At 33.6% G+C, this 5,514-nt stretch overlaps 2 pseudogenes; one reads left to right on the plus strand and one right to left on the minus strand.

Moving 5' to 3' along the window:
* Positions 1-1,712: 1,712 nt before the first annotated feature.
* On the minus strand, positions 1,713-2,767 carry LOC132054839 (probable purine permease 4; annotated as a pseudogene).
* A 1,497-nt stretch (positions 2,768-4,264) lies between these two features.
* LOC132054162 (probable purine permease 4) lies at positions 4,265-5,295 on the plus strand (annotated as a pseudogene).
* The last annotated feature ends 219 nt before the right edge of the window (positions 5,296-5,514 follow it).

Below are 5,514 nucleotides of genomic sequence, written 5' to 3' on the forward strand. Positions count from 1 at the left end.
GACTCATTTAACACCACAAGTTTAAAAGTCTTCTCTACTTTCTTAAACTCCGTGCTCAGTCAAATGGGTTCACATAAATTGAAATGGAGGGAGTATAATTTATCATAAGAAAATGTTACATGAAAATTATGGTAGGCACAAAGGCATGAGAAAACTCTGATTTTGTCATATTCATTAGCTTGTTATATATGTTTGAGTCCTTTTGCTCTTCATAATCTTATTGGGCTCAGCTTTTCATTTTACCTTCTAAGACACTAAAGATGATAAAAATCTACTGTAGAAGCTACTTATGGTTTGTGACTAATTAAGACTCTGACAAAAAAGGCTCTAGTTGCTTAGAGTAGAATGCGTACACCGAAATCAGCTGGGGGAATGAATCTTTAAATGTAGAATCAGGCAACAATCTCCAAGACTTATTAGGACCTCTCTCATAAAGTGGATAGGTTATGGATCCATTCCTATTACATTAAAGGTCGACATTTTCACCTTATGCCTATTTCCCGACAAGCTTGTTGGATGACTAGGAAGTTATTTGAAGCTAGAGGAAATTCTGGAGTTAATGGTTAGACCAATCAAGACTGACAAGAGCATTATAAGTTATCACCAATTGCTAGGTGACCCTAGGATGACATGGAAATGCCTCATGTTTATGAATGATGCCAGACCCAAGGCTAGGTCTATGATGTGGCTACAAGTTCAAAATAGACTCCTCACAACTGACAGACTTGCAAGATGGAGAATTGACATGGATACAAAATTTACATTGTATCAGAACCAAGATGAAACAAATGATCACCTTTTCGAGGATTGTGAATATGCACAGGGAGTATGGACAAGGCTACTAAGATGGCTCCACAAGCAAATACCAACGACAACTTGCTGGGATGAGTACTTAAGGTTCATCATTGAAAACAGCAACGAAGAACTCAAGCTGCCTAGCTCCTTCGCATGGTGTATGCTGAGTATGTCCATGGCATATGGATTGAACGAAATCATCAGACATTTGAAAACAAGCTCAAGACAACATAGAAAGATAAATAGCCATTGCTTGTAATGTCAGGGCCTCAACTAGAATTTGAAATATTGTTAGTAAGCTTATTTTCTAGCCTTTCTGCTCTAGAGTTAGCACAGTTTTGCTTTGATGTTTGTATTAAGATAACATGTTGTGTCATAATTTTGTCATGGATCTTGTAATCGTTTTAACTTCGTGATTAATGGAAAAGTTTAAAAAACAAAAATACAAAAACCAAAAAAAAAAAGTGGATCAACATTTCCGTTTGGATTGGCTTATAAGTTGCTTATAAGCTGTTTTTTTTAGCTTTTTTTAGTGTTTGGCTGGCCAGCTTAAAGTCATTTTGTGCATAAAATAAGCCCAAAAAAATAATTGGACTCGTTTGGCTTAGCTTATCTAAAGCAGCTTATAAGCTAAAAACAGCTTATAAGCCAAAAAAAAATAAGTTAGCCTACTCCAACTTTTTTTTTTTTTTTTTAGCCTACTCCAACAATTTTTTTTTTTTTTTTTTTTTTTTTACTTATAAGCTATTTCCAGCTTATTTTAAGCCCATCCAAACAGGCATGATAGGACTTATGTGCTTTTATAAAATGTTGATCGATGGAATAATACATTAACCAATGAATGATATATAGTCTTAAAGTTTTTAACTTTCTTCCATGAATGATTCACGCAATTAGAAACTACAATCTGTTGTTGTTGATCATCATCATCATTAATCAATTTATCTATCGAGCAGTCATTCTATTTCTCCTCCTCCTTCATTTTTATATACATTTCATACAAATTCGACAAAAATTCCCAAACACATAACAAAGTCGAAACTATTTTAATTCCACCAAAATTATCCCAATACACTATAACCCCTCCCAAACCATTAGCTATTGCAAACTCCCCCTGTCAACGAACCCGTCAAGAACACCATCGCAGCAGTACCCATAAAACAAAACTGCCACGTCACCACATTAAACATCAGCGTTAACTAGTACGCTTTTTCACCCAAATCGAACACATTTTTACTCTCTTTTTTCATCTCCGAAAATCCACCGTCTATAATCATTCCCAACGTGGACAAAACCATAACTGCTAATTCCATAATCATCTGCATTTCCACAACCATAGAATAACAACAAACTTTTTTATATATATTTTCTATTATTGGGAGATAAAGAGCGAGTAATAATCCAGCACCAAGCATCGAGAAAAATCCTATAAATACTTTGTTCTTGTCAAACCCTTTGGTTTGTCATGGCTCGAACCCAAGGCTAATAGGACCGAACTAATTGTTAATAAAATAACACAATTGAGATTCGTTTATGTGATTTTTTGTTTGACTATGATCACGGAAGTGATAAGAGTGAAGGCTAATTGTGACGTTAAAACAAGAGAATTCGTCGAAACGGGGAGATATTACCCCTAGAAAATAAAAGGTTGTTGAAACCTAAAAAGAAACCAATTAAAATAGAGAATGACAAGATTTTAGGAGTGAATCAAGTAAATGGTTTTGTATGAGCGGATTTAAAAACATAAAAAAGTAAATAAATAGAAAGAAGGAGAAGGGAAAATCCAGCAGATTGGATCCAAGTAGAAACCCATCAACTATCACCTTTGTGATTGAAATAGAATTTAGACAGTAGGCTTGATGAGATTGAACCAACAAAAAGTAACATGTAGTTAATTCCTAGGAGAAACATGTAACGTTTTTTAGTGGTAGCAATAGTTTTTGTTTCTTGTTGGTCATGCATTTGGATTTGGAGTCTAGCTACCACTTCTTGTGGTGTCTGTGATCAACTCTCTTGAAATTCATGTCTGATCTTGATGATCTAGTTTTTGTTGTCGGTGTTGGGCTAAAAACTCCATTAATTGGACAAAGTTTGAACAATTAAAATTTGGATTTGGTGTGGATAGGTGGGGGTTTTTTCTTATAAAGAAAAGATGCTTTTGGCGAGTATATATAGTGGTTTGGCTATGAGAAGGCGGACTCTGGTGAGGGGCTATACGCATCCTAAAAGGGTAAGAATTTTACCCTTTTAAACAATCTCCTTTTTTTGCCTACAAAAGTTTTAGTTTATTCATTCAATGATAGTTTAATTTATCCTTCTACATTATTTAGAAACTAATTATATAAGGTGAATGCCGATACTGATAGCTTTTTAAATAAGACAATTTATAATCTAGAATTGATTAAATGCTGAGAAAATGGTAATTAAATGGGATAATAGCAATTTTGACCCTTCAATTATAAGTAAATTCTGAGTTTGGTCCTTATGATATATGAGTCAGCATATTTACACTTCAATTAATTAAAATGTGTGTTGTTAGTCTTTTTATGTAGAAAATATATTATATTGGGATTATTTTAGGACTATATTACAGTAAAAAAAATAAAGTAAACCCACGAACTTAACATAACACATGAGTAATTAAGTAGTGAAACAATTAATAATTCATGAGCAAAGGGATGAAAAGTATACATATTAATTAGTTAAAGATTAAATACTCTTAGTCAGATATTATAAAGGTTAATATTAGAAATTTATTAATAACTGAAGAGCCAAAAATACTATTAACCCTAAATAAATTATTTACAAAATCAAGAAAGGAAGATATATAGAGGGGCGAGCATGAGCAAAACCTTTCGGCTGATCATAAGGAGACTATTGAGATATAGGGCTACTTGAGTATCCAATATTACAATCAACGTGCATGCTGATGGTTACACATTTTTAATGAGTAATGATCATATGATATGTTTGATAAGATCTACTTTTATAATCAGAAAAAATATGATATGATCGATCATATGATGTGTTTGATAAGGTTTACTTTTATAACCAGAAAGAAATATGATATGTGCAATAATACCCACAATGTTTTGACAATTTTTTTTGTTGCTTAAGAAGACGTATTTTTATATATTAACTAACTGTTACAAGATGTAACATTTCTCCTCATAACTTGATTTGAAGGGCCGTTAATGTAGTAGTCATATACTCACCAAAAGCATATTTTCTCCATAGGAAACCCCTCTCCCATCCACCACGCCATATCAAAATTTTCATTGTTCCATTTAATAGAGATTTTAGCCCAACACTACCCAGAGCAAGAATAAGATCATCAAGATCAGCCAGATTTTTCAAGAGAGCTAATGATCATTGACACAAAGAACCCCACCCAAAAAAGTGGTATAGTCCAAATCCAAATGCATGACCAAGAAGAAACAAACACTCGCAACCACTAAAAAAACGTTACATGCTACTTCTAGGAATTAACTACATGTTACTTTTTGTGGGTTAAATCTCATCAAGCCTACTCTCCAAATTCTACTTCAATCACAAAGGTTCCAATCGATGGGTTTCTACTTGGGTTCAATCTGCTGGATTCCCTCTTCTTCTTCTTCGTATTTATTTACCTTTTTATGTTTTTTAATCCACTCATAGAAAATCATTTACTCGATTAACTCCTAAAATCTTGTTACTCTCTATTTTAATAGGTTTCTTGTTAGGTTTCAACAATCATTTATTTTCTTGGGGAATCTTATCTCCCCGTTTCAAAGAATTCTCTTGTTTTACTTTCACAATTAGCCTTTACCCTTATCACTTTTGTTATTATAGTAAAATAAAAAATCACATACGCGAATCTCGATTGTGTTATTTTACTAACACTTAGTTCGGTCCTATTAGCCTTGGGTTCGAGCCATGACAAACCAAAGGTTTTGACGAGAACAAAGTATTTTATAGGGTTTTTCTCAACACTTGGTGCTGGATTGTTGTTCGCTCTTTATCACCCACTAATGAAAAAAATATATAAAAATGTTTATAGTTATTCTATGGTTGTGGAATGCAGTTGGTGATGGAATTAGAAGCTACGGTTTTGGCCACGTGGGGAATGACTATAGACGATGAATATTTGGAGATAAAAAAAGAAAGCAAAAATGTGTTTGATTTGGGTGAACGATGTTTATTGTGGTTACGTGGTAGTTTTGTTTTATGGGTATTGTTGGGATGGTGTTCTTGACAAGTTCGTTGCTAGGGGGAGCTTGCATGACGGCGTTAATGGCTGTTAATGTTTTGGGAGGGACTATAGTGTATGGCGATAATTTTGGTGGAATTAAAGTAGTCTCTACTTTGCTATGTGTTTGGGGATTTTCTTCATATTTGTATGGAATGTATATGAAAATGAAAGAGGAGGAGAAAAAGAAAGAGGGTTCTATAGAGACATTGATTAATAATGGTGATTATCATCAACAAGAAGAGCAATTCGTAGAAATGACAGAGATATAGGGCCCTGTTGACTTAGCTTTAAAAAAGCAGCTTATAAGCTGTTTTCTGAAAACAGCTTATAAGTCAAAAAAAATAAGTTGAGCCACCCCAACTTATTTTTTTGGGCTTATTTTAAGCACAAAATAGCTTATAAGTTGGCTAGCCAAACACTCAAAAAAGCCTAAGCCAAACGGGCTCATATATCATAAGATATGCATTTGATTGTCGCGTGCATGTCCT

The sequence above is a fragment of the Lycium ferocissimum genome, chromosome 4 (genome assembly GCF_029784015.1).
Source record: "Lycium ferocissimum isolate CSIRO_LF1 chromosome 4, AGI_CSIRO_Lferr_CH_V1, whole genome shotgun sequence".
Classification (NCBI taxonomy): domain Eukaryota; kingdom Viridiplantae; phylum Streptophyta; class Magnoliopsida; order Solanales; family Solanaceae; genus Lycium; species Lycium ferocissimum.